General features: G+C 45.8%; 1 pseudogene; it reads right to left on the bottom strand.

The window, feature by feature from the left end:
* Nucleotides 1–19462: 19462 nt before the first annotated feature.
* LOC118883531 lies at nt 19463–19743 on the bottom strand (annotated as a pseudogene).
* Between the last annotated feature and the right edge of the window lie 3425 nt (nt 19744–23168).

Raw genomic sequence — 23168 nt, 5'->3', positions numbered from 1 at the left:
TGTCCTGGCCCCATAGGGATTAGCTTAGCTGCCTTGGAGGGCAACCATGGTTGTAGAGAAACTTTAGCTATTGTATACACCCTTAATTAGTAAGTCAGTGAACACTGATAAATGTTATGTGGACACCATGAGGAGGTATGAAAATAATAGCATGAATATACAACCATTACATTATCAGAAATACTGGGTTTGACAGAAAAAACAAACTTTCTTGAAAATAGAAATTCGATTTGCTGATATAACAGGGTTGCTGTCACTTTAGGCACAAGTAGATCCAGTTGCTCAAACAAAGTTCTTGGGGACTGTCTCTCTTTCCATCTGGCCTAGCTTACCCCTGCTTGTGCTACTTCATCGCAGGCACCGTGACTGCTGGTTGCCCTGGTCTCATGTCCTCCTGGCTTGGTGACTCCAGATGAAGGAGAGTCTCTCCCAGTGTTCATAAATTCATCTCAGGGAAGCCTATGTTTGGCTCTAATTAGGTCACATGTCCCTTTCCAAACCAATTGCTATGGCAGGAGGATAAGTTACAATGATTGGCCCAGTCTGGGTCAGCTCTACCCGTCCATATGGGCTTCTGGTAGGGGACATGTTTTGCCATTATCATCCAAAATTCTTTTGCGTCCCTGTGTAGTTGTTTGCAGGGGATATCAGGCTAGGGATGTAGGAAGCCTGACAGTGTAGGAGCCTGCATTCCAGATGTTTACAAGCTCTGTCTTTGGCTGGGGGGAGGGGAGAACTGATTAGCATCTGGTTTCATTTCCCACTCATTGAGGAACTTGCTGGGAAGGGGCAGTTTGAGAAGAACTAATGGGACTGCCCTTAGAATTTTGATTCTGTGCTAAGGGAGACTAAAGCCCATTTGTGTAGAGTGTATGAATTATGACTCAGTACCAGCTCATGAGGGCTGCCAGCATCCTAATATGCAGGCCATCTTATCCTATCTACATTAATATATTTGGTTGCCTAATTTGCAGGTACATAAAACCGACAACCAGTTTGGGGTGGGGGATGACCCGCCGTCCCAGACACCCACCTAGAAGTTAAGGTACGTGTGGCCTTTTACCCCAACTCCAAAGAAAGGTGTGTGTTTTACATCAAAAGAGTTAGTTTAGATAATTTTATACTGGGTAATCTTTGTTGAGTTGAATAATCCTGTAACAAATATAAGTAATTTGAAAAGCTGCCTCTGGTTCGTTTCCACTAATTACCTCAAAGCTGGTGACTGTAACGGGGTTCCTGTAGGTTGGCCTACACCAGGCGCACCCCGTTTTGCCTCAGGTTGGGGCCCACATTACAACCACTTGGTCCCTTGAGGGAGTGAAGAGGAGGAGAAAGGTCCCCTCAGCAGGGCTGTAGTTCATCCCCAGCACTGCTGGTGCCCACGCTCCCCTCCCAGGAGGCCCAGCCACACAAAGGCCAGGGTTGTCTCTCTGGTTCTGCTGGAGGCTGAGGGCAAAGCTCCTCCCACACCTGCTTCCACGCAACTGGCTGAGGACAGTCTGTAATTCCAACAGTTTTTTATTACTCTGCAGAGGTTGCTCAGAAGAGTGGGAGGCATTTAGAACACCTGCCCCGTTTGGCTTCAAGGCAGTCCTTAGAGGAGGGTGGAAGGGCTGTCATTTCAGATCTGAGACCCTGAGGGTGGGGACAGAGCCACGGTCCCACAGTCAGGTCTGGGCTGTGGCTGCACTGGATCCCTGAGCCATCCCAGGCTCATCACCGCCCAACCACCAGGGCGGGAGAAGTCCCACCTGCAGCAGACAGCCTTTTGCAGAAGGATCTTAGCTGAGAGAAGTTTTTGAAAAGTAGAAAATAGCCTCCGGGCCTTGGCTTTGGCTGCGCCCACCGCTCAGCGTAGGGGCCCAGGCGGGGAGTCTCCTTGAGGTCATTAGGAGCACTTCTGGCACTGGACCCCCTTAGCTCGTCCTAAAGAGGGCGAATAGCAGATGGTGAATTGCAGAGGGACAGAGACATGTACATTTCAGCTCCGAGAATCCCCTTTTCTGTTTTCAGTAGTGTTAGGACTTCCAGAAGAGGGCAGCACACTTTAGGGCTTATTGGATCAGCCATTCTTGCTTCTCCCTGGCTAGCTTTTAGGCCTGCAGAGCATTTACCTTAATAGTAGTCACAATAATCCTAATACCAGCAGTTTGCCTGTGCGAGGGGCCTTTGCTTTTCGAGCAGGCTCACGTCCATCATCTTGTTTGAGCAAGCCTGGTAATCCTCTCTGAAGTGTCTCCAGGGCATCTGGAGCCAGCACTTCTGAGGCCCTTTGAGGCCCAGGAACCTGGGGGTGAGGTGGGGAGCGGGTGTGTAATTTGACGAGGGTAGAATCTTCCCTGGAACTCTCAACCCCAGTCCCCAGTGCAGGGCCTCCTGGCTGACGGATGGCAGCTTAACAGGCCAAGAAGTATCTTTCTTCTTAGGCCCTGCAATCCTTCAGAGTTGTGCGGTTTCTGCTTCACATTTTGTTAGATGACGTATCTGCTCCGGGGGCTGGGCGCTATCAGCACGCAAGGCTGGCTGTGCAGTGCCTACTGGGACAGTGTCGGCAAGGACCCCGGGCTGGTGGGGAAGAGAAGGCGAGGGGTCAGGGCTGCCCACCCACCTGCCTACCGTCACTCTGCACTGCAGACTGGGCAACGCTGGAGATGGGTGGGCAGAGAAACACCAGATTGGAATACTCTTTTTTGGGGGCTGTGCCACGTGGCCTGTAGGATCTCAGTTCCCCAACCAGAGATTGAACCCAAGGCCAGGGAAGTGAAAGCCCGGAATCCTAACCACTAGGTCGCCAGGGAGCTCCCAAATTGGAATACTGTTGAGCCAGGCCTGGGCCAGGCCCTGACTCTGGAGCCGCCAGGCTCTTAAAGATAAGTCAAATAAACAAGTTCAATTAGAAGGAGTAGAGGAAACTGGTGGAGAAATTCTTTAAGTGCCTTTTTAAAAAGCAGGTGAGTGTAGGTGGTTAGGCAGGCAAGTGAGCAGGAAACAGTGACAGGTTCAAATAAGGTGGCACTCCCCCCAGTGACAGTTGGAATTCATGCTTAGGAATCACAAAAAGAGGCTGTCAGGCACGTGGGGACAAAGGCATGCCTTTCCTGGGAGAAGGGCAAGATTCGAAGGTGGGTGGGGAAGAAATACAAGTGATTCTCAAAGCCTGTGCAGAGATACCCCCGTTGTATGCATCCCTTGCAAATGAACTTGAGACCTTGGTTCCCACCTGTCCTGGACCCTGGGGAAAGTCCTAGAGGTGATCGGGAGCTTCTTTGGAGCAGAGCCTGGCTGGGAGGGGGAGTAACTTTTAAGGAGTGGGGTGGGTAACCCTGTGTCTGTCCAGGGGGCAGTGGCAGCTCATGCAACCTGTCAGTGTAAACTGAGCAGTCAGCTGGGCTGAGAAGTTTTCCCACGGAATTTCTCTGCTGGGTCAGCCAGGGCCCCATCCAGGTTCTGTTCTGGTTTCCCATTTGACGGAACAGCCCCCGCAGGCAGAGAGGCAGATGACCATAGGCTTGGTTTATTAACAGTTACACCCCTGTATCTACAGCTCTGGTGCCCCCCTCATCAGGTGCAGCTGAATGGTGCCAGGAGTGCTCACTTAGGAGTCCAACTAGGTGGGCTGAAGCCTCAACCCCACCACTCCAGAGGCTGGTCCCTCCTCTCTGAGCCTTGGCGGTTCAGGTAGAGCTAGAGAACAGTGAGTCATCCCTCCCTCTCTCTGCGGCACCTTTAAGGGAGACGGACTAAAAATGTCTCCCTGCCCAACTCCCTTTCCCAGCATTAGAGCTTTGGGAAAGGCGTAAAATACCTGAAGTTTCTTGGACAAGCTGTTATTACATTTCCTTCGTCAAGTTCAGATCTGTAAAGCACGTGAAATTAAAGACAGCAGTAACAACGTGCACTGAGAGGTTTTTTGCTTTCAGGGCGTTGCTACCCCTATTACCTCATTTGAAACAGTCACATGATTCCACAGGTATTTATGGGGGAGGGAGTAGGCAGCTCTGGAGCTTTACTTCGTCCCAGGCAATTGTGCTGGTGCTTCACCTGTGTTCTCGTTGCATCTTTGCAGCCTCGCACCTGGTCACCTGGACACCTGGACACTTGGCATCAGGAGCCCAATTTGTCAGGTGAAGAAAATGAGATTCAGGGAGATTAAATGCACTTGCTTGCTTCACCTCTGGTCCTTTTTTCTGCTGCTTTTGTTGCGAAGAGGCAGATAGAAATGAATCAATGCTAAATTAAGGCCATCTGCCCATGACAACCCTGTAGACTCCTTGACCCCTGCGGTTCTGACCTGAAGCTGCGGCACGTGTGAAGAATCACAACAACAGGCTGTAAATAATTTAAGAGGATTGCACCCTGTACTCAAATCTCTTGAAGGGCATTGAGGAGGAGCCAATTTGTAATTCCCAGCTGTACCTCTAGTGACTCCTTTCTTGGCTCCCTAATTCCACCCCAGATTCTCCTGGGCTCCGCGTTCAACACCCCCTCCCGGCCCTCTACTCTCACCCAGCCCAGATGGCTTTTTCTCCCCTCTTCTCTTCTCTGTTTTGTATTCTTCTTATCACTTAGACTTTTAAATTTTATACTCGCTGAAAGAGGTCTTTCAGATTTAGATTTATGGCCTGTGTAACTGTGCATACACAAAAAGGCAAATATAAATGAAAAAAATGTACTAAGGTATGTTCCAGGCATTGGGGCTCCCCTGGTGGTCCAGTGGTTAAGACTCTGTGCTTCCACTGCAAGGGGCACGGGTTCGATCCCTGATTGGAGAACTGAGATCCCCACGCTGCACGGCACAGCTGAAAAATTAAAATTTGAAAAAAAAAAAAAGATATGTTCCAGGCAACGACAACTATGTCATCATTGCCATCTGCTGACAGTAATTGTAAGACATTCTCATGTCAGAGTTAAACCCCTGTGACCCATCACATTGCTGAAGAAACAGAATCATTCCCAACACTATTGGAGGCCTCTGTGTCCACCTCCGTGACCACGTCTCTGTCCTTTCCACCCCAGAGGCAGCCATTCTCCTGGATTTTTTGTGTTTATCATGCCCTTGTTTTCCTTACAGTTTACCAAATATGTAAGCTACACAATACATTGTTTGGTCTTGTTTTTGATCTGCTTCATAAATGGAATCATATATATATTCTTGAGTGACTTGCTTTTTCATTTTATTTTATTTATTTTTAAAATATTTGTTTATTTTGGCTGCACCGGGTCTTAGTTGCAGCACGCGGGATCTTCCTTGTGGCATGCAGGATCTTTAGTTGTGGCACGCGGAGGTCTTTTAGTTGCGGCATGTTGACTTCTTAGTTGTGGCATGCAGACTCTTAGTTGCAGCATGCATGTGGGATCTAGTTCCCTGACCAGGGATTGAACCCAGGCCCCCTGCATTGGGAGTGCGGAGTCTTACCCACTGGACCACCAGGGAAGTCCCTTCATTTTATTTTAAGACAGCCATATTGAGATATAATTCACATACCATACACACAATTCACCCATTTAAAGTACACATTTTAATGGTTTTAGTATATTCACAGATATATGCATCCATCACCACAGTCAATTTTAGAGCATTTTCATCACCTCAGAAATAAACTCTAGTTATCACTCTCCTTTCTCCCCAGCCCCAGCCCCAGCCTCAGTTCTAAGCAACCACTAATCTACTTCCTGTCTCTAGGACAGAAAAAATAGGACTTGCCTATTCTGGCCTTTCATAATATGTGGTCTTTTGTGACTGGCTTCTTTCACTTAGTGTGATGTTTTCAAGATTCATCCATATCACAGCATGTATCAGTACTTCATTCCTTTTTATCACGAAATAATATTTCATGGTATGGATATGCCACATTTTGTTTATCTATTTGTCCATTGATGGAGACTTGCTTTTTTTTCTTAAATAAATTTATTTATTTTTACTTTTGGCTGTGTTGGGTCTTCATTGCTGCACACAGGCTTTCTCTAGTCGCGGTGAGCGGAGGCTTCTCTTCGTTGCAGTGCGCGGGCTTCTCATTGCTGTGGCTTCTCTTGTGGCAGAGCACGGGCTCTAGGTGCGTGGGCTCAGTAGTTGTGCCGCACGGGCTTAGTTGCTCCGTGGCATGTGGGATCTTCCTGAACCAGGGCTCGAACCCGTGTCCCCTGCATTGGCAGGCGGATTCTTAACCACTGTGCCACCAGGGAAGGCTGACTTGCTCTTTTATTTTATTATTTATTTATTTATTTATTTTATAAGTTTATTTATTTTTGGCTGCGTTGGGTCTTCGTTGCTGTGCGCGGGCTTTCTCTAGTTGCGGAGAGCGGGGGCTACTCTTCGTTGCGGTGCACGGGCTTCTCATTGCAGTGGCTTCTCTTGTTGTGGAGCACAGGCTCTAGGCACGCGGGCTTCAGTAGTTGTGGCTCACGGGCTCTAGAGCACAGGCTCAGTAATTGTGGCACACGGGCTTAGTTGTTCCACGGCATGTGGAATCTTCCCGGACCGGGGATCGAACCCGTGTCCCCTGCATTGGCAGGTGGACTCTTAACCACTGTGCCACCAGGGAAGTCCCTGACTTGCTTTTTTAAATTGAACATTATGTGAGATTTATCCACACAAATGTGTAAAGATGTTATTAATTTCCATTGTAGTCCATATAGTCTGTGCATAAGATGAACATTGAAGCTGTTTCTAGTGTTTTGCTATTATAGATTATTTTGCTCTAAAGATTCTTGTGGTTTCTCCTGGAACACATATGTGAAGGTTTCTCTAGGGTATAAACCTAGGAGTGGAACTACTGGCAGATAGAACCTTCTATGATGATGGAAATGTTCAATTCTGTGTCCTGCACTGTCCAGCTCAGTGACTAGTAGCCACATGTGGCTCTTGAACACTTGAAATGTGGCTCATGTAGCTGAGGGGTTGAATTTTAAACTTTTTAAACTCATTTAAATTTAAATAGCCATTTATGGCTCGTGACTGCTGTATTGGAGGAGCAGCTGTCTAGATAGACTTTCTTATTCTATTGCCAGCAAATGCTGCTGGTCCTTCCTTCCTACCCTGAATATACTGAGGGAATGAACATGAGTTTTGTTCTTGCTAATCTGTGGAGTGCACTGAATATCTAGGTTCAGGGACATTCAAGGGGAAGGAAAGGAAGAGGAGGAAGAGGAGGAAGAAGAGGGGTAGTGGTGGTAGTCCCTAACCTTCAGACTGTGACTTCAGCCCTAGCCCTGGGGAGCCAAAGCCAGAGAGGAGTTGAGGCCGGGGACACTCACGTGGTTCTGCCGAGCGGGGGTGTGAGGTGGGCTCCGCTTCACTGCACATTGGGGTCTCAGACACGGCTGACATCACAGAATCCACTCCAAGGTCACAATAGGCTGTGGAGCATGGGATTTCAAACAGAAGACAGCACCCCACTCTGAGATTGCAGGCTTCTCTTGTTATTTAGTTAAGCTGGGATGAAAGAGCTGGAAAGGGTTCTTTAGGGACAAATGCTTGAGACCTGATCCCCTTTGCAGCTTCCTGTTCTGGCATCAGAGGTCACTGTGTCCTTGGTCTCAGATGTCACAGTACCGAGATCTCCAGCCCTCGTCACCGTGTCTCCCTGATTGTATCTGGGTTGCTCTTTCCACCACCTTAGACATGATGTCACCTCTGTATCATGTGCTGGGGACACTGTTTGGCTTTGAAGTTCCTAAGAAAGAGCCAACCCTGATGGATCTCTCTTTTTTAAAAAATTTTTATTGGAGTCTAGTTGATTTACAATGTTGTGTTAGTTTCTTCTGTACAACGAAGTGAATCAGTTATACATATACATATATCCACTCTTCTTTAGATTCTTTTCCCATACAGATCATTACAGAGTATTGAGTAGATTTCCCTGTTGGTGGGAGTGTAAATTGGTGCAGCCACTATGGAGAACAGTAAGGAAATTCCTTTAAAAACTAAAAATAGAGCTACCATATGGTCCAGCAATCCCACTCCTGGGCATATATCCTGAGAAAACCATAATTCGAAAGGGTACATGCACCCCAGTGTTCATTGCAGCACTATTTACAATAGCCAGGACATGGAAGCAACCTGATGGATCTCTTTCTTGCAGAACTTGAGCTACCTGTAGCCAGTCTCCTTGTGATTGTGTAACGTCCCAGATGCCTCTGTGGAGGGACCACGGTGGCCGCTTTTTTGAGGGGGTGGCTGTGTTCTCTGTCTCCTGGGCTGCTCCAGCCTTTTTTCTTTTTGTTACCTTGAGTGGGTCCACCGCACTGGCTAAGGGCTGGAGGGAAGATGATTTGGGGGTTGACTTGTCCCTCTCCTACTCCCTCTTTCATCTATCTATCTATTTATATTGAAGTATAGTTGATTTACAATGTTGTGTTAGTTTCAGGTGTACAGAAAAGTGACTCAGTTACATATATATATATATATATTTTTTCCTTTTTCATATTCTTTTCTATTATGGTTTATTACAGGATACTGAATATAGTTCCCTGTGTTGAACTCCCCAGCTCCCTTTCACATCACCTGCCCTGTCCTGGGGGCGGCAGATGTTCCTCCTCCTGGGGGTTCTGTCCTTCCCGCTTCTTTCCCTTCTTTCCTTCCAAGCCCGTGGCTGTCAGGAGTGGCCTGTGGTCACCATCCAGACACGGTTAGCCACATGTCACATCAACTCTTTTGCTGATCTGGATAGAGTGGCCCTCAAACACAGGTGTCCTTGATAACCTCCCTCTGACATTGTGGTCGCTGCGTCTTCCTGGACATACTGGTCACGCCCACTGCACGACCACGTTCATCCTCTGTGGCCCTCGGAGACCTGCTGTGATACACGTCCCTTATCCCTCAGCCCCCAACAGCTGCTGTCCAGGGCAGGGCATGGATTCTCCCACAAGGCCTCCACTGCAGGGAACATGCCAACCCTTGGAGGGCAAATGGGTATTTTTCCTTCTCTTTCTGCAGGTTGACTTGATCTCTCTCTTCCCATCTACCCCATCTCCCAGAGCCTCTCTGGGCTGTCTTTCTGGCCCCCTCTCAGATTTCTCCTGCAGCACAGAAAGCCTAGGAGTCAGTCTTGAGTCAGACCCTTCATAGAGGATGATGATTTCAATTAGCAACCCCAAGGCTCTCTCTGGGGCTTGGGGAGGGGGCTCTGTGAAGACTCCCATCACTTTCAGTGGAAATTTATTCAAACCCAGGTGACTTTGACCTAAAACTTAAGGTCTCCTCATTGCCCTCACTGCGCCTGTACTTACGGAGCCCTCCGGTATGCTCAGTGCCAGGCTGAGAGGGAAGAAAGGGAGAGGGAGCTTGAGGGAAAAAAAAGATCGTTTCTGATCTTGAGAACTTTCCATCTAGCTGGGGACCCTAGACTAACACACAATAAAAGAATAGGAATAAGAATAACCTCCTCTGTTTGTTTAGCGGTTAGTCGTTTGCTGAGTGTATTCACATGATTCAGCTTGTCTCAGCCATTCCCCAGGACGTGCCCCTAACGGCCCAAGCGCAGGAGGGCAGAGGGTGGTGATTTGTTCTCAGGGGTCTGTGGTGTAGCCCCGTGTGGCTTGTGTGCAGGTTTAAAATCTGAAGTCTGGTGTCCTCTTAAATCATCACGAGGATTTCTCATTCTACTCCATACTAAGTCTGTGTTGACACAAATGTAACAACAACATGCTAAATGATTGTCCTCGGAGTGAAACAGAGGCACCTGTTGATCCTGCAGTCAGAGAGACAGGGACGCCTGCACCTAACCTCAGCCCAGCCGGGGGTGGGGTGGGGGGGGTGCTTACTACTGTTGAGATGCCAGGGGGACAGTGCAGGTGATCCGTAGGGGCTCCCTGGGTGAAGTACGATCCCTCTCCTGTGAGCAGTGAGGAGGGACCAGCCTAGTTCCCTGGCTCCGGAGTGGTAGGGCTGCCACTTCATTCCAGCTCTTTGGACGCTCCTGATCCAAGGCTTGTGCAACCGGCCTGACCAGCAGGGAGCCAGGGGTTCAAAACAGGAGCACTCTTCCTCTTTCTGCCCAGCCGTGGGAGTACAGCAGGGAGGTTTTTTGCCGAGAGATGGGCGGTAAGTGGCTTTTTCTTCCATGGTTAGAGCAAGTTGCAAAGACAAAGAACAAGCCCTCAGTAATTTAGTTTTGATCATCTTGGGAGTTGCCAGTGGACTTTTGGAGGCCTGAGTGACAGCTGTAGAAGGGCACCCTGCCCCACTTCCCTTCCACCAGCTCTGGTCTCCTGATTTTATCCATTTTAGTTAACCCCCAGCCTCCGAAACACCTTGGGAGAGCCTTCCGTGGGGCCTGCAGGTCCTGATGCCCCAGCTACACTGGCTTGGACCCATGACTTCTTCCGGTATGCTCTCAAGCCAAGGATCTGTAGAGGCCCTCTTACCATCCTCTGCTTAGCCCACTCACCTAACTCACCTTCACTCCCCATGCCCTCCATAAAACATTTTTGACCAGGGATCGAACCTGCACCCCCTGCAGTGGTCTTAACCACTGGCCCACCAGGGAAATCTCATGCCCTCTGTAAAATGTAACCACCCAGAACCCACCAGAACCCTGCACACTTTTGCCTCCATACTTGACATGTTTTTTGTTTTTTTTTAAAATATTTATTTATTTCTTTGGCTGCCTCAAGTCTTAGTTGCGCACGCAGGATCTTCGTTGCGGCATGCGGGATCTTTCGTTGTGGTGCGCGGGCTTCTCTCCAGTTGTGGCATGTGGGCTCAGTAGTTGTGACGCGTGGACTCTAGAGCGCACGGGCTTAGTTGCCCCACGGCATGTGGGATCTCAGTTCCCCGACCAGGGATCAAACCCTTGTCCCCTGCATTGCAAGGAGGATTCTTAACCACTGGACCACCAGGGAAGTCCCGACCTGTATTTTTTACCCAGAATCAGTTGTTCCCAAACCTGATTGTGATTTGTTATTGCACTTAATGTAATTTAATTAATATCATGTAAACTGGTAAAATCTGAGTGCAAAAGGTTTTTCTGGAAAATTAACCTAAATGCTTTGGAAGGATTTAATAAAGGCAAATCATACAAAAAACATTTTAGATGTAGATGAGAGAAAAAGATAGGGGGAAAGATACTGAAGAGCCAGGATTCTGAACTCAGGTTGCCTCACAAGCATCTTTATCACTTCCCCTCACTTTAAGGAAATGGAGACTGGAAATCTTCAGGGATAAATTATGGACATGCTTCCTGAGAGAAAGAGGACTCATAACTCCCAGCGGCAGATCTACAAGCACAGCCTTGACTCCACAGTAAAAGAATGGAGGAATATTTATGTGATGTACATAAAAATAACATGTTTAAGGGACACTTCATTTTAAGTGATTTCACTCTTTGTTTTGATTAACACACCGGCTTCCAGGTTTGAAAGTGCTGGATAAGGGGGTTCTGACACACTGCATTATGGGAGGATGGCGGGGTGCTGCCTTGCCAGACGGCTGGAATTCAAAGAATGAGGCCCCTGGGAGCCTGTGGAACCAGTGGTACTTGGACTAAGTCTTAAAGGAAGGTCAGCTCTGGGGCCACCATTGTCATAGAGCCGTGTTCCTTTTCTTCCTGGTCCTCATTGTGAAGGGTCTACTCCTCCCACTCAGGCATGAGCAGCATCAAAGCAGGGATAGATGCGGTTTTGCCCCCCATTGTGTCTCCATAGTGCCTGGCACACAGGCTCTCAACTAGCATTGGCCCATGAATGAATAAATGAAAGGGTCTCATGAACACCAGAGAGGTTCCTAGGTCACCTGCGTGTGTTTTAAGAGGGACATGGGCTTCCCTGGTGGTGCAGTGGTTAAGAATCGGCCTGCTAATGCAGGGGACACGGGTTTGAGCCCTGGTCCGGGAAGATCCCACGTGCCGCGGAGCAACTAAGCCCGTGTGCCACAACTACTGAGCCTGCGTGACACAACTACTGAAGCTCACGTGCCTAGAGCATGTGCTCCGCAAAAAGAGAAGCCACCGCAATGAGAAGCCTGCCCACCACAAGGAAGCGTAGCCCCCACTCACCGCAACTAGAGAAAGCCCGTGCGCAACAACAAAGAGCCAACACAGTCAAAAATAAAAAAAAATAAATTAATTAATTAAAAAAAAAAAAGAGGGACTTAATTTTTTTTTAGAGCAGTTTTAGGGTCACAGCAATATTGAGAGGAAGATACGAAGAGTTCCCACATACACCTGCCACCACACAGGCTTAGCCTCCCCATTATCTACATCCCCAGCAGAGTGATACGTGTGTCACAACTGATGAACCTATATCGACACATCATCATCACCCAAAGTCCATAGTTTACATCAGGGTTCATTCCTGGTGTTGTATATTCTATGGGTTTGGACAAATGTATAATGACATGTATCCATCTGTATAGTATCATACAGTGTTTTCGCTGCCTTAAAAATTCTCTGTGCTCTGCCTATTTATCCCTCCTTCCCCCAACTCCTGACCACCAGTGATCTTTTTACTGTCTCCATAGTTTTGCCTTCCCCAGAATGTCATAGAGTTCAAATCATACAGTATGCAGCCTCTTCAGATTGTCTCTTTAACTTAGTAATATACAGTTAAGATTCCTCCATGTCCTTTCATAGCTTGATAGCTCCTTTTTTTTTTAAGCATTGAATAATATTCCATTGTCTAGATGTACTATAGTTTAGTTATCCATTCACCTACTGAAGGGCACTTTTGTTGCTTCCAAGTTTTAACAATTATAAATAAACAGCTTTACAGTGCTATAAACAGTGTACAGGTTTTTGTGTGGACGTAAGTTTTCAACTCATTTGTGTAAATACCAAGGAGCACGATTGCTGGATCATATGGTAAGAGTATGTTTAGTTTTGTAAAAAACTGCCAAGCTGTCTTCCAAAGTGGCTGTACCACTTTGCATTCCCAGCAGCAGTGAATGAGAGAGTTCCTGTTATTTTTACAATCTCGTCAGCATTTGATGTTGTCAGAGTTCCAGGTATTGGCCATTCTAATAGGTATGTAGTACTGTCTCATTGTTGCTTTAATTTATACTTCCCTGATGGCATGTGATGTAGAGCATCTTTTCACATGCCCGTTTGCCACCTGTTTATCTTCTTCGGTGAGGTGTGGTTACCTGTGTTTTAATGAGTCCAAATCTTAATCTTCTGAAGGTAGAACAAGAAGGAATGTTCTGAGAACTCTCCCTTGGAGCTACCTGGAAACTGCCTGATGAAGTGGAATAGTCACTGATGTTTACTTTACCTGTCCTGTTTCACTTATCACATCGGGCACCCACACTGCCCCCGACTTAGCATGTAGAGCATAGCAGCTAATACAGACCAAAGTCCCTTGGTCAATATGAAGTGTTAAACAAAAAGGTAGAACAGATATTAGGTATTAGTATATTATAGTACCAGTGGAGTCCCTGACTTTAAAAAAACTCATTAAAAAGTCAGCGTTAAGGTACAGCTAGACTAGGGAGCAGTTATTTGCATTATAAGAACGTCTTCACTTTGCAAATAAAGCCTTCAGAGGTGGATTAAAAAGTAGACTTCTCTAGCAACATTAAAAATGCAGTGTAATTTACAGTTTAAAAATATTTTCTGAATTTAGAAGTAATTATTGGAAGGCCAAATCTGTCGGATCAATCTATGTTTGTGTGTGCTTGTATGTGTGTGGTGAGTGTGGGGTTGTTCCTGAACAGGCTTTTGGTTCATCTGATAGGGGTCATAGACTTGGCCATACACATCCAGAGCTCAGATCATGTCCCTCAGAGCTGGGTATATCTGTAAAATAGGCATAATAAAACTATGAGCAGGGTTGGGAAGATATATGTGAAGTGGGCTGAATAATGGCCTCCAAAGATATTACACCATAATCCCTGGAACCTGTAAATTTTAAATTATTTGGAAAAAGGATCTTTGCAGTTATGATTAAGTAAAAGATCTTGAGCTGGGGAGACGATTTTGAATTACCTGAGCGAGCTCTAACTATAGTCACATGTGTCCTTATTAGAGGGAGACAGAGGGAGATTTGACCACACACAAAGGAGAAGGTGATGTGAAGATGGAGGAAAGAGAGATTCTAAGATGCTGGCCTTGAAGATTGGAATGATGTGGCCACAAACCAAGGAATGCTGACTTGTGGATTCTCTCCTAGAGCCTCTGGAAGGAGTGTGGCCCTGCTGACACCTTGATTTTGGCCCAGGGACACTGATTTCAGATGTCTGGTCTCCAGAACCCTGAGAGAATGTATTTCTGTTGTTTTAAGCCACCAAGTTTGTGTAGTTTTTGATAGTAGCCATAGGAAACTTTATACAATATATAAATCAAATAGCACAGTGCCTGGATGCAGAAAGTGTTTAGGAATCCAACAGATCTTGGTTTGAATTATCTCCTCATCCACTTGCTGTGTGACTTTGGAGAAATTATTTAATCTCAGTCTAAACCTTAGTTTTTTCACCTGTAAAATGGGAATAACAGCAACTGTTTCACAGGATTATTATGATGATTAAATCAAAAAAATGTACAGTGCTTAGGATAGAGCAGAATTCCCCAGCCTTGGCCCTATTTTGGGCTGGATAATTCTGTGTTGTGCTGGGCATTGCAGGATGTTTAGCAACATCCCTGACCTTTACACACTCAATGCCACGGTACCCCTCACCACAGTGGTGATGCGCAAAAGTGTTCCCAGACATCGCCACATATTCCCTGGGGGGCAAAATTGCCCTGGTTGAGAATCCCTGGTATGGAACCTGACTCATAGAAAGTGCTCAACAGACAGTAACTATTATTATTTGCTGAATGAGTGGGTCTTTTAGGAGGGAAGTGGAGCATGGTGCTTAAGAGCATGGGCTCTGGTCTCAGACTGTCCGGGTTCTGATACCAACTGTACCACTTAACCAGCTCTGTGACCTCAGGCACATCATTTAACATCTCCATGCCTCTGTTTCTCATCTGTAAAAAGGGAAAATAATATCTACTTCATAGGGCTACTGTAAGGATTAGATGAGATGATCCGGATACAGCATTTAGAATGGAGTCTGTCATATTGTAAACCTCAATAATAACAATAATAATAACAATTGCTACTGTTATTTACTATCTCTGAACAAGCAGTTGGGAATCAGAATGTGAACACAGCTTGGGTTGGTCTTGCCCAAGAATGAGGCAGCCCTTCCTAACTTTACCCTCAATCCCAGCTCTGCAGGAAGTCTGTGCAGCTTGCCTCCTGTCCCAGCAGCTTCTTGGGGGCCTGGTCATAGCAATTAATTGATCACTGCATTTAGAAGGAGTCTGTGTCATGGGCAGAATTTGCCCATACTACTGTTTTCATCCTGGCCTGGTCAGCCCTCTGCAGAGGTAGTGCATGGGCAGAGGGCAGTCCTGTCCTCCAGTCTTCTCATAGACAGGTGGCTCTGAGGATGCTTGAGGCCAGACATATGGCCAAGGGGGCCAGGATTCCATGTTTAATAGTGAAGATGGCATGTGATGTAACGTTCCTTGTGAGGTACTGACCCCGGCACTATATGAGTGTTGGGAACTTAAATTCCTGCTGTCTGGTACCTCAGAGCCAAATAGGAATACAGACCAAAAAACACGGGCAAGTGCTCGCAGGACCCTGATCTAAATATGCTGATGGCGGAGGCACAGGTGCTTGGCATGCATCTAGGGCAGTAGGTAACCCCATTCTGGGGTGCTGGATTAATCAGGGTCTGGTTCAGCTGCAGAAAACAATAATATACAAAATAACAGAGGTAAGAAAATTTATTTCTCTCTTACTGCAAAAGCAGTCTTGAGTTAGGCAGCCCAGGGTGATAGGATGCACCATCAGCTGTTAAGCCCTAGTCCACAGCTTAATGTTCCTTAACCCCAGTCATTGTTTAAAAACTAAACTTTTTTTTTTACTGGTAATTATATTCTTTTTTTTTTTTTAATAAATTTATGTATTTATTTTTGGCTGCACTGGGTCTTTGTTGCTGCACACGGGCTTTCTCTAATTGTGGCGAGCGGGGGCTACTCTTCGTTGCAGTGTGCAGGCTTCTCATTGCGTTGGCTTCTCTTGTTGCGGAGCACGGGCTCTAGGCGCGCGGGCTTCAGTTGTTGTGGCTCGTGGGCTCTAGAGTGCAAGCTCAGTAGCTGTGGCGCACGGGCTTAGTTGCGCCGCGGCATGTGGGATCTTCCTGGATCAGGGCTTGAACCCGTGTCCTTTGCATTGGCAGGCGGATTCTTAACCACTACACCACCAGGGAAGTCCCAATTATATTCTTTTTGTTGTTGTTCTTTTCTTTTTCTTTTGAATTTTATTTATTTATTTATTTTATACAGCAGGTTCTTATTAGTTATCAATTTTATACATATTGGTGTATATATGTCCATCCCAATCTCCCAGTTCATCCTAAAAACTAAACCTAACTTTAACTGACTTGATCCCTATCCTAAACTTGACCCTAACTCTAACCCTAACTTCAACCCAACCCTAATCCTAACCCTACCCTAACCTGATTCCTAACCTTACCCTTCATGCTAACCCTACCCCTACCTCAAACTCAACCTGAATGCCAACTCTAGCCCCAATCTCCCTCTAATCTTAACCCTAACTGTAACCCTGCCCTAAAGTTAACCTTAACTTTAACCCTAAATCCAATCACAACTCCAACCTTGTATTAGTCAGGTTCTCCAGAGAAACAGAACCAATTACATGTGTGTATACAAAGAAAGATGTATTTTCAGGAATTGGCTTATATGATTATGGAGGATGGCAAGTCCAACATCTGCAGGAAGAGCCAGTGTTGCAGCTCAAGTCCAAAGGTTGTCTGCTGGCAGAATTCCCTCTTGCTCAGGAAAGGTCAGTCTTATTCTATTCAGACTGTCAACTGATTAGATGAGGCCCACCCACAGTATGGAGGGCAATCTGTTTCACTCAAAGTCACTGCTTTAAACATTAATCTCATGCAAAAACACCCTTACTGGGACTTCCCTGGTGGCACAGTGGTTAAGAATCTGCCTGCCAATGCAGGGGGCACGGGTTCCATTCCTGGTCCAGGAAGATCCCACATGCCGCGGAGCAACTAAGCCCGTGTGCCACAACTACTGAGTCTGTGCTCTAGAGCCCACGAGCCACAACAACTGAGCCCACATGCTGCAACTACTGAAGCCCACATGCTCTAAGGCCTGCATGCTGCAACTACTGAAGCCTGCGCAGTGGTTAAGAATCTGCCTGCTAATGCAGGGGACATGGGTTTGAGCCCTGGTCTGGGAAGATCCCACATGCTGCGGAGCAACTAAGCCCGTGTGCCACAACTACTGAGCCTGCATGACACAACTACTGAAGCCCATGTGCCTAGAGCCTGTGCTCCACAACAAGAGAAGCCACCGCAATGAGAAGCCCACGCACCACAACGAAGAGTAACCCCTGCTCACCACAACTAGAGAAAGCCCGCGCACAGCAACGAAGACCCAATGCAGTCCAAAATAAATAAATAAAACAAATAAAAAATTATATAAAAAAACAAAAACAAAAAGACCCTTACAGACACAGACACATTCAGAGTAATGTTTAATCACATATCTGGACACCATGGCCCAGCCAAGTTGACACATAAAATTAACCATCACAAACCTCAACCCAAATCCCAGCCCTAATCCTAATCTTCTCCACAAAGAGTTCATTCTCCCTACCAAGCTGATACCTCTGCAGATAGGCTGGTTGACATGATGCAAGGGGCCCACTTGGTGGGTGGAGTGGGTGTGGACACAATGGGCCTCATGAAGGCAGCCTGCCTTGGCACAGGGGGTTAATAGCTGGCGGGGAGGGGAGTGCAGAACCACAGCAGGAACGTTATGTTCTCAGACCCAGGCCCACCAGGCAGCATGAACACTAGTGGTATTTGCTGTATAAAGTGGTGTAACTTCAGAATGCTATTTTACCACTTGGCCTTCATGTTGAGTTTAAGTACAATGGTAGCAAATTGTGCTGATTTTTATTTCATAGGCTTAGATTTAATGGCTTTTGAATTCATCTTCTCAACCTATGTAAATTATCTACTGTAGCCTCAAATCCAGCACTTTTTATAAGAGGACTGTGGTGTTTTTTTTTTTTTTTTTCTTTTGAGGACGGTAATTCTTGTAGGAGGATTTTATACCAGCTTCTGTTAGCACTGGCTCACTGGGCATGGACCCAATAGAAGATTCAAATGAAGAATGAAAGAGCATTAGTGAAATTCATAGGAACAAGGAACACTTTTTAGAGAGCAGAAGAAAAGCAATAGATGGCCCTGTTTTGGTACAATTCAACAAACGTTTTTTTGGATACATGCAAAGAACTGGGATTGGCACTGCAGGAAATCAAATACAAGGAAATGGTTACCAGGCATGGGGATGGGGAAACTGGAGAGGAGGTGGCAGGATCAACACACGAATCACTTCCCACACCCTCATTCTGTGCTTCAGTGTTTCAGTATCAGAAAGGCCTTCCTGTGCACTCTACGAAAAAAGACAACCCTCCTGTATGAGCCCGGGTCCCACGGGAAACAGACGGCACATTCCACAAGGATTTTGAAGAACATTAATGAAGAGCTGGGAGTAGGGAAGGAAACTAGGGGATAGTGAGGCACCTAGGGACCAGCTTCACTGAGAAGCTGTTCCCAATCCCAGGCCTGAAGAGGTAGGGAGGCGGGAATGGGGGTATCAGCGTCTCGTTAGAGCTGGAGTGGCCCAAGAGGCACTGTTGTCTAGAGCTGCAAGTCCTCAAGGGATGCCAGGACCGAGGACAAGAGGAAGCTGAGAAGACATTCCCAGACTTCCCTCTCCTCCCCCAATGGTTGTGTTGAAAACTTGGCTTATACTGGTCATCAGGGCCCACGGTAAGCATCTCTTTCCAACTCCGACATCAAGATGGCTGTTTGAAATCTCTCAAGGTGGAGTATTTACACCACAGAAAAGGGCAAATGCTACAGATCATGTTGCTTTTCCTTGGAAAGCTGGCTGATAAACATTTACTACCACACCACTGCCCCCCCACTCTCTCATCTCCTCTTTCTGCCTAAGCCAATAGGAAGGGCAGAGGGCGAGGGAGTTTGGGTGATAAGAAACCTTGAGGCCAGCCCCTGGGGCATGGAACAGGGCTGAGAGGGAGGACGATGGGTGAATTGTATGGGAGGGAGGGACAGTAAGCAGAGAATAACCAGCACATCCCACTGTCACTTTTGATCCCTTTACCCGTTCTAATTGTTTTAAGGAACTCATCACCACCGGCCCTATTGCAGGTTCATGGTTGACCACCTGGCTCTCTCCCTAGAAGGGAAGCTCTTGGAGAAAAGGGACTTTGTTTTCTTTTCTAACATGTCTTTAGTACTTCAAACAGCAGCAGATTCTCAGTAACTTTTTTTTTTAAGTTTCAGATTATTTATTAATCAGTGTAAACCCCAGCACAATACACCAACATGATCACACATTGAGAAGGGAACTATTTCCTGGTCAAGTGTAAAATTGTGCAGATGGCTTCTGGAAGATCTTCATTCTAAGCAGCTTTCTAGTGAAACATTTCATTTAGAAGTCTGGACCTTCTTTCTTCACTTTGCTGTAATCTACATTCACTGGGTAGAACTTGTATTAATCATTGGGACCCACTTTGTTCCAGGGTTCTGGGTTAATTCTTTCTGTCCCAACTGACATCTGGATTGAACAATGCCAGGCACCAGACACACAGAGCTGCTCCAGTACCTCCTGCTGCAATAAATACGAAGAGGGGGATCAAGCTAGGGTGATTCTTGGTCTGACCAATGATCTGGCGGAGCATGGTTGTGACACAGGCCTCGAGTAAATAATTTTGTTGAATGAAGGAGTATAAGGCAGAATTTAAGTGGCTTAAGAGAAGTGCTGAGTTATGCAGAGGAGAGATTCCATCTAGCGTGGAGGGTGAGACACCCGTGCAACACCCAGAGAGAAAGGTCTAGCAGGCAGGTGGAGAAACAGAGGTTGGAGCTGAAGATACAACCTGATTGAGGGTTGTGTCAGGTTGAGGGGCTGTGTCAGATTGAGGGCCTGATCATGGAGGATACCAGTCTGCTGGATATCACTGGAAGAACGTCAAAGGAGGGGACAAATGCCAAAGACAAGCCAAAGGAGAGGGGAAGGGAGAACCAAGGAAGCAGACACAGAAGGTCCAGACAGGGAAACAGGCAAATGAGCATGAGGTGTGGAATTTGAGGAAGGAGCCTGTCAGAGAGAAGGAAGTGAGTGATGCCAGTAAAAATTGGCATTTAGTTACACTCAACCCATATTTGTGTTGAATGAGGTCGAAATGAAGCCTGAGATATGTCCACTAGACTGTATAATGAGGAAATTACTTGTGACCTACACGAGTCATTTTTTTTTAAACTATTTTTTTTTAAATTTTATTTATTTTTATTTTATTTATGGCTGTGTTGGGTCTTCGTTTCTGTGCCAGGGCTTTCTCCAGCTGTGGCAAGCGGGCACCACTCTTCATCGCGGTGCGCAGGCCTCTCACTATCGCGGCCTCTCTCATTGCGGAGCACAGGCTCTAGACGCGCAAGCTCAGTAATTGTGGCTCACGGGCCCAGTTGCTCCGCGGCATATGGGATCTTCCCAGACCAGGGCTCGAACCCGTGTCCTCCGCATTGGCAGGCAGATTCTCAACCACTGCGCCACCAGGGAAGCCCTACACGAGTCATTTTAATAAAGAGGTGGATTCAGAAGCCAGATTCCAGTGAGTTGAGGAGTGAATGGATCACTTTAAAAATTAAGTATAATGCTACAACACAGATGAAACTTGAAAACATGCTAAGTAAAAAAAGCCAGTCACAAAAGACCATGTATTGTGTGATTGCACAACTCTGTGAATATACTAAAAGCCATTGAATTGTATACTTTAAATGTGTGAATGTACTGTATGTGAATTATATGTCACTAGAACTGTTATTTAAAAATTTGTTATGCTCACACAACTCAATATCAAAAACCAAACAACCCAATCAAAAAATGGGCAGAAGACCTAAATAGACATTTCTCCAAAGAAAACACACAGATGGTCAGTAGGCACATGAAAAGATGCTCAACGTCACTATTAGAGAAATGCAAATCAAAACTACAATGAGGTATCCTTCACATTGGTCAGAATGGCCATCATCAAAATGCCTACAAATAATAAATGCTGGAGAGGGTGTGGAGAAAAGGGAACCTTCCTACACTCTTGGTGGGAATGTAAATTGGTGCAGCCAGTATGGAAAACAGTATGGAGGTTCCTTAAAAACTTAAAATAGAGTTACCATATGATCCAGCATTTTCACTTCTGGGCATATACCTGGAGAAAACTCTAATTCGAAAAGATCCGTGCACCCCAATGTTCATAGCAGCACTATTTACAATAGCCAAGACGTGGAAGCAACCCAAGTGTCCATCAATAGATGAATGGATAAAGAAGATGTGATATATCTATACACATCTATCTATCTATCTATCTAAATCAGCCATAAAAAAGAATGAAATGGACTTCCCTGGTGGTCCAGTGGTTAAGAATCTGCCTGCCAATGCAGGGGACACGGGTTCAATCCCTGGTCTGGGAAGATCCCATGTGCCATGGGGCAACTAAGCCAATGTGCCACAACTACTGAGCCTGTGTGCCACAACTGCTGAGCCCATGCTCTAGAGCCCATGTGCCGCAACTATGAGCTCACGTGTTGCAACTACTGAAGCCAGCGTGCCTAGAGCCTGTGCTCTGCAACAAGAGAAGCCACCGCAATGAGAAGCCTGCGCACCACGATGAAGAGTAGCCTCTGCTCACCACAACTAGAGAAAGCCCGCGCGCAGCAACGAAGACCCAGTGCAGCCAAAAAAAAAAAAAGAAGCAATGCCAAATGCAGCAACGTGGATGGACCTAGAGATTATGATACTAAGTGAAGTCAGACAGAAAAACACATATCAGAAAAAAAATCATATGATATCATATGATATCACTAACATGTAGAATCTAAAATATGATATAAATGATGAATCTATTTACAAAACAGAAACATACTCACAGAGATTGACTTATGGTTACCAAAGGGGAAAGGGGGCAGGGAGTGATAAATTAGAGTTTGGGATTAGCAGATACAAACTACTATATATAAAAAAAAACAACAAGGTCCTACGGTATAGCATACGGAACTATATTCAGTATCTTGTAATAAACTATAATGGAAAAGAATATGAAAAAGAATCACTGAATCACTTTGTTGTACACCTGAAACTAACACAACATTGTAAATCAACTATACTTCAGTAAAAATAAATAAAAATTTATTACGAAATATTTTTACTTACAAATACATACCCCGTATTTCATCTGCTCTTAGACACCATCAATTGTCAGAAGCATCTTTTTTTTTTTTTTTTTTTGGCCATGCTGTGTGGCCTGCAGGATCTTAGTTCCCTGACCAGGGATCAAACCTGCGCCCCCTGCAGTGGAAGCACGGAGTTGTAACCACTGGACACTTCCCTTAACTACAGGGAAGTCCCAGAAGCAGCATTGTTTTATGTACCACAGAGAAAGATAATAGCCTACCACGTAAACTATGGCACAAGGCTATTCTAACCACATTGGTTGTGAGATGCATCCTAGTTTCAGAGAGATTACATTTTTTAAAATGTGAGCTTTAGAATCCATGAAATCAGGTACATAGCATACATGTGTGGTTGCAGAGGGGGCAGGTGTGGCTGGACATAGGCAATGTACTAAACAAGTATAAGAGTCTGAGTACCCGGGGACTCACCCTCAGTACAGTTATAGCCCTTTCTTTTTCCCCCTCCCTTCCGCTGCGGTGACCACCATCTTGGTTTTTTGGTTTTGTTTTTTTTAAATGTGGTACAATATATATAACATAAAACTTGCCATTCTAATAATTTTTAAGTGTACAGTTCAGTGGCATTAAGAACATTCTCATTGTTGTGCAACTATTACCAGTATCCACCTCCAGAACTTTTTCATCATCCCAAACTAAAGTTAAATAAACTGAGTTAAACAATACCTCCTCATTCCTCCCTTCCACAGACCTGGTAACCACTGTTTTTACTTTCTTCCTCTATGAATTTGGCTACTCTAGGTACTTCATATAAGTAGATTAGTACAATATTTGTCCTTTGGTGACTGGCTTATTCTACTCAGCATAATGTTTTCCAGGTTCATTCATGTTGTAGCCTGTGTCCGAATTTTCTTCCTTTTAA

This window comes from Balaenoptera musculus, chromosome 1 (assembly GCF_009873245.2).
Source record: "Balaenoptera musculus isolate JJ_BM4_2016_0621 chromosome 1, mBalMus1.pri.v3, whole genome shotgun sequence".
Classification (NCBI taxonomy): Eukaryota; Metazoa; Chordata; class Mammalia; order Artiodactyla; family Balaenopteridae; genus Balaenoptera; species Balaenoptera musculus.
This window is presented reverse-complemented; position numbering and strand designations above follow the sequence as displayed.